Source organism: Cibotium barometz, chromosome 2 (genome assembly GCF_041138505.1).
Source record: "Cibotium barometz isolate CiBa-2024 chromosome 2, ASM4113850v1, whole genome shotgun sequence".
Taxonomy (NCBI): Eukaryota; Viridiplantae; Streptophyta; class Polypodiopsida; order Cyatheales; family Cibotiaceae; genus Cibotium; species Cibotium barometz.
In genome coordinates this window covers 26355822-26362131 of record NC_141047.1, presented here as the reverse complement: position 1 = coordinate 26362131, position 6310 = coordinate 26355822, and the positions used below count along the sequence as shown (strand labels likewise).

Here is a 6310-nt window from a genome sequence, read left to right as displayed (position 1 = left end):
TAGCCCAACACGAGCATGTGAGCATCTTGGAGACCCTCAGAGCTAGAGAGTCTGCACATTGATATTGTAGCCTCCTTCCTCTTATTTGTTGTATCTATTGCCCTTCATTTTGTATCTTTTTCTCAGTTTGTATCTTCTACCCATATATATTATGAGTTGGCTTTTCAGTTGTGCTCATATATTTTGTATCTTTCTATTAATGGTTTGGGGGTGAAACTTTGCAAGTGAGTGGGACATCCGGTGTTCGATGCGAGTGAAACTTTGCAAGTATGTCCATGGGGCTGCTACCCCTCCACTCGCAAAGTTTCACCACCATCGAATGGGTGGGATGGTGTGCTGCCATCCGCTATTTTTGCATAGTGCCCAAGGGGTTCCCTATGCAAAAACTTGCGGGTTGGGGTAGGGCATTATTATCATACGGCGTCCAATGTGGGTGAAACTTTGTGAGCACTTTGCCACCACAAGCCAAGGTCTATCTTCTGTATCTGGCAAAACTTGTTTACCTCTCTCTCTCTCTCTCACCGGAGTCCATGAGCTGGCTACTAGTGAATAAAAGCTAGGGAGACCTATGGAATTTAAAGTTAAAATAGGATGTTAAGTAACTATGCTAGAAAGTAGAACATAGTGGGCTCTTGAATAGTGGATCATGAGTTTAATTTTCTATTTTTTGCATTTGTATTTTGGGACTTAGATTTTGCATTTGTGTTTGGGACTTAGATTTTATTTTTGGGAGTCGCTCAAGGCTGTAGAGCATTGACGCAGGGAAAAATCCTCCTTTACTATAATGGTGTCATAGTTTACTTTATTCACCCTTATCTACTATGATGGAAATCCTAGTTTACTTTTTTCCATTCCCTACAAAATACTAAGTTAAAGGTCCACGATTTCAAAAGGTAAATTTTGAACACGCGACCCACTAGTTGGAAAGACACTAAACTTCCTTGTAACAAGTCCAAGTGATTTGAATGTATGTTAAAGTTATTTCTAGATCTGGGGGTATCCTAGTTTACTACTATCGCCCATGACCCTAGTTTACCCAGTTGGCTAGTGTTCACACATGTCGTATCTCACGTGTAGGTACTAGGATTACCACTTGCAGCTTGGGCAGTGTACACACCCTAGCTCAAGCTCCAAGGGCTCACATTGCCCCAATGTGATTTCTTCCCTCACCCCAGCCTTGATCCCACTGGGGAGGGGCGGTAAATAAGAAGTGGGATTTAGTGGCAAGCCCTAAAGCTTGTCCTTTTCCATGGAACAATTAAGGCATATCATAAAGAGACATCCATAGTGTAGGAAGCACATGACTACAACTTTTCTTTTACCTCTTTCTCTTTTGACCACCTAGCCTCCACTATGCATGCAAGTGGCACTTAGGTTTTGTTCTTCTCACATCAACATGATTTATTAACCTAAGAATCTACTCTAAGACCTTGAAATTAGAACATGCCAAAGATCAAAATGTTGATTATGAACAATGCCTATCTAAACAAGATATAAACATTAGTAAATAGAGCTACATCTACAAAGTGTAGTCTATAACAAATACGTCTCCTAGCTTAGTCATTGTATGAAGTTGTCATACTAATTGTAAGGCTTAATGTCCAATACCTCAAAAAGATGGTCAATTTTAGAAGGGTGGTAGGACCTTGTGTTACTCGAGTGTAAGCACTGTGCATAGTAAGTGCTTATAGTAGCTAAGGGCATCTTTGCTCAAAGGAGAACTCGAAGTTGATGCTTAACAAAAAGTGAAACGTAGTGGAACCAACCATTTTAATTTAGGAAAAGGGAATGAAAATGTCTCTTTAAATTTCTTTTGTGTGTGTATGCACGTGTGTGTGTTGATTCCGAGATCACTTTGGCACTTAACATGAGCCTATGTATGGCATGACATCGGCAAGGATAGTAAGGCAAGGGCATCATTAATAACTATGTATAAAACTGCAACATCATCAAAAACTACCACATCACCAACCACCCTAGTCCTAAATCTAAAGATCACATGCATTAGAAGTGGGGGTAATATAAAGTATCTTCCCCAACAACTCACACATGTGCTTGTTGATGCAAATGGGGTAGAGGGTGTTCAATGATTGTAGAGCTATGTGTGCATCCTTGCCTCTTTCAAGCTCTACTTCCACCATTGCCTATCGCCTTTGCCTTCATTGTTATCTTGACTTAGCCACAACCTCGCCATTGTCTTACACCTAGGCCAATAATGTGCACAACCCATAACCGTCACGCATGCCATTGCTTATCCACACAAGCACCACTTGTAGCACCATCGCAGGCTAGTGTTGATTGCTCGCAAGGGTTAGGCACATGCCATCACCAATCATCATCATCGAGGATCTTCACTGCCATCGCTTGCTAAGAGCTTTGCCATTCAATCTACAATACCACTACCACCTCTAGTACACTTTTTTTTGGGTAGGTCTATCACATCCTTGCATAGATTTTGCTCTCGTTTTGTCCTTCTTTTTAGTTAGTATCATTGGTAGATTTGTATGTAAAAATTTACATGCTCACAGAGAAGCTTCTTAGTGTGACTTCTATTCCTCTGCTTACCTCAAGCCGTGTTAAAAGATGCAAGTTCACCCCATCTAAGGTTTGCAAAGCCTAGAAAATGTGCTGCCTATTTGGTGAAAAGAATTCCTACATCAAAGGAGGAATTGCAAGTCGCCATCTCCTCATGAGACAATTTTGCAGAGCTGACCTAGTCGGTGCAATTTAGCTAACTAGATCGGCGGCAACATTATGGAGATGAAGCTATCACATGACTCGTCTATCTACCACCGGCGACGAACTATTCACCTACCTTGGTCATTATAAAGACTGTCTTGTATGCATTTTGCCAATAAGTGAACAAGAGTAAACAAGAAGTGTACAAGAAGCTGCATGCTAAGTGTGTAGCCTAGCCTAACACTCATAGCACTATACTGATTGTAATATTTGAGCTAGTTGAGCACCTTAGCATCAGGATAGGGTTTTGGGGCTTAGCCCTTCCACACTAGAGTCAAAATCTATCATTTGTTGTATCTCACCTTAGCATCAGGATAGGGTTTTGGGGCTTAGCCCTTCCACACTAGAGTCAAAATCTATCATTTGTTGTATCTCATCTAATTCAGTAATATAAATAGTGCTGATTTGATTTCAACTTATCCATTCAGTCGTCTGATTGCTAGCATTGTGTCGCATTTCCTCCTGTCCTCGTAATTTTTGACATGGTATAAGAGCCTCATTTACTCCATTGCATAGAGTCTGCCAGTCGCCTCCTAGCCTCTGAGATCAAGCACACCAGCATATGTATCAGCTTCAGTCACACACTCCCTCAGATCTGCACCGCCTGAGATCTGGCCATTTTGCTCCTCGTCGGCGCTATAGAAACTACGAAGTTAGTCTTTTGCATTCATTCTAGCATTCAACATTCTGCACTTGGGTTGCAGATTCAACATCAGCCACTTTCGTCCAGACGCAGATCTATAGAATTCACATTAGCTTCCAACTTGCTGATGCCACATCATCTTTCGATGTGCTGAAGCCACATCATCGTCTGACCTGCGAAAGCCATGTCATCTTCTAACGTGCTGAAGCCACGTCATCTTTCGACCTACGAAAGCCACACCATCCTCCGACTTGTGCATGCCAAATCATCTTCCAGCCATCAGAGCCAGCTATCTGAAACAGCTATTAGAGCTCGCTGTTTGAAACAGCTATTGGACTCAGCTGTCTAAAACAGCTATCGGAGTCTCCTGTTTGAAACAGCTACTACCAGAGCTAGCTGCCTCCTGAATCAAGCTGTCGGAATCATCTTTCCTGAATTGGCTGATGGAATCAACGTCTACATCAACTGTCAAAGTCAGCCATCTGAGCTGACCTTCTCTACTGACAAGCAGTCAACTTGCACGACAGCCGTCAATCAGCTAACTGACATTCAACCACTTGCTCTGTTGATAGTCACCACCTATTTGCCCCGCAAAGCCTTCTCCATTCCAGAGTTAGCATTCAGCATTTGCCGTTTACTCATTTGCCCAGGTTTACTACTGTTAGAATCACATTTCAAAGTCAACTGGCAGAGTCAGCTCCATGTGTCTCTCTCTCGCTCCTACTATAGTGCTCCCCGAGCCATTGCTCTCTCTCCTCGCGCTCTTGTCGTTGCACCCTCCATGACTTCTTCCACTCTCTCTTGCTTTCCTCTTACAGGTTGCGCCTTGCCCACGACCTCTTCTCCCTCTCTGTCTCAGTTTCCCCCTGCCAGATAGTACCCTCGCATGTTCACCACCCTTTCCTTGCTAGAAAAAATCGTGGGGCTCTATATTTAGCCCCCTTCCCATGCAACCCCAACCTTTCCCCTTGCTTTTGGGAGAAAAAAGCTATCCAATTTGGTCTCTCTCCCACTAAGTGTGGGTTCCTGAGCCACCCAGTCGGACCCCATATATCCGATGAGCATAAACAATATCACTAACCGACACACACACACACACACTATCACTAACGAGCACAAGATGCTCTCTCTCTCTCTCTCTCTCTCTCTCTCTCTTGCAAGAACATGCCCATCATTACTCCACCCGTATACACACATGGGGTACTTTGTGTCCCTCTCTCATGGGACCATGGCCGTCTCATTGCCCAACACACGCACACACACACACACACCCTGAGACACACACACACACACACACTCTCTCTCTCTCTCATGCTTATATCGCCTCCGCTTGGCGTTGTCACTCACCATCAGAGTTGCTGCTCTCTGTCTCTCTCTCGCTCTTGTCGCTGCTGTCATGCTCCCGCTACCGTTGCTCTCTCTCCTCGCGCTCTTGTTGTTGCACCCTCCACGACTCCTCCTTCCACTCTCTCTTGCTTTCCTCTTTCCACTGTGCCTTGCCCACGACCTCTTTCCCCTCTTTGTCTCGGTTTCCCCCTACCTGGAGTTACCCTCGCATTAAAAAAAAGCTATCCAAGTTGGTCTCTCCCACCACCAAGGGTGGGTTCCTGAGCCACCCAGTCGGACAGGAGCATAAACAATATAACACACACACACACACGTTTTGGTTAGAGTCCAACGTAAGAGGATATGCATTTCGCCTCCAAATGAATAAGGGACTTGAGCTTTATCTGTCCGGACGGCCGTTGTGAACCGGCCCTAAAACGCAAGGATCTAAAATCCCAATTGTTGCGCAGAAAAGAACTTACTAAGGTTTGTGGGAGGACGAAGATGGGAGGAGGCAACGATGGATACGCGTACAAGGGTTCGGGCACGAACGCGCAGGGCAACCACTACTGCGCCCGCGACCATGGGCCTTCCGCGCCCAACCAGAACGCCTACCACTACTCCAACCAGAACGGCTCCTACTACTACTCCAACCCCAACGGCTCCACCTACTACAACAGCGGCAAGGGCTACGCCGCTTACAACCCACCTTCTTCATCATCCGCCCCCACCAAGAAGTGATTGCAGCTGCCTAAGGTGAGCCCTCCCTCCTCCCCTGTTTTTGTGTCCTTGCAGGACATGGCCTTCCTTTTTGCTGCATTGCCTGTTGCGTTCATGTCTACCTACTTTTTGACATGCTCGGTTCTCTCTCCTCTTGGATTCCCACCCTTTGTATTCTCATGGGGTTTTTGGTGTTTCTTGAGCCCCCGCCCAATTTATGTCGGTTGGTTCTAATGAGAAATGTTTCATGATTGTTGGATGGCTGTTCAATAAGCATTTGCCCACAACAAGTTGGGCAGGTTCTAACCAGTTGAGAAAGTTGGATGGCTGCAGGTGAGAAGATAATAATTAGTGGAGTCTTTTGAAGTTTTTGATGCAGCTTGCTGATAGGGCAAACATGTATTAGAAATGTAGCTTGGTCTTGGTTACAGGGATTGCTACTTATGTGACAAAGTATGTATGGGTACATTGTAAATTGCACTGACATTATCTTCTCAATGCAATGTTGTGTGTTTGGTACTGTTTGGTAATGCGACATGGTGCAGTGGTCTTGGTTATAGGGATTGCTACTTATGTGACAAAGTATGTATGGGTACATTGTAGTTTGCACTGACATTATCTTCTCAATGCAATATTATGTGTTTGGTATTGTGTGGTAATGCGACATGGTTCAGTGGTCACACCAGGTTTTGCAGTGCCCTATTTGTGCTTTCTTTGTCCCAATCTTGCCACACTGATGCATTCTTATTGTAGTTCGTCTTTGATTAAGTGCCATACGTTACTTGTCCTTTGCTTACATGGACAGCACGATGGCATTTTTGTCATAAGGGAATGCTCTTTGAGATGTAGGCTGTGTGGGTTGCTAGCAAGACAACTCTCTCT

General features: G+C 44.5%; 1 long non-coding RNA gene across 1 annotated transcript; it reads left to right on the top strand.

The window, feature by feature from the left end:
* Positions 1-5168: 5168 nt before the first annotated feature.
* Positions 5169-5947, top strand: LOC147640868 (uncharacterized). The gene is made up of 2 exons (XR_015268536.1): positions 5169-5464; positions 5762-5947. It is a non-coding gene; the product is annotated as an uncharacterized LOC147640868 (long non-coding RNA).
* Positions 5948-6310: the final 363 nt, after the last annotated feature.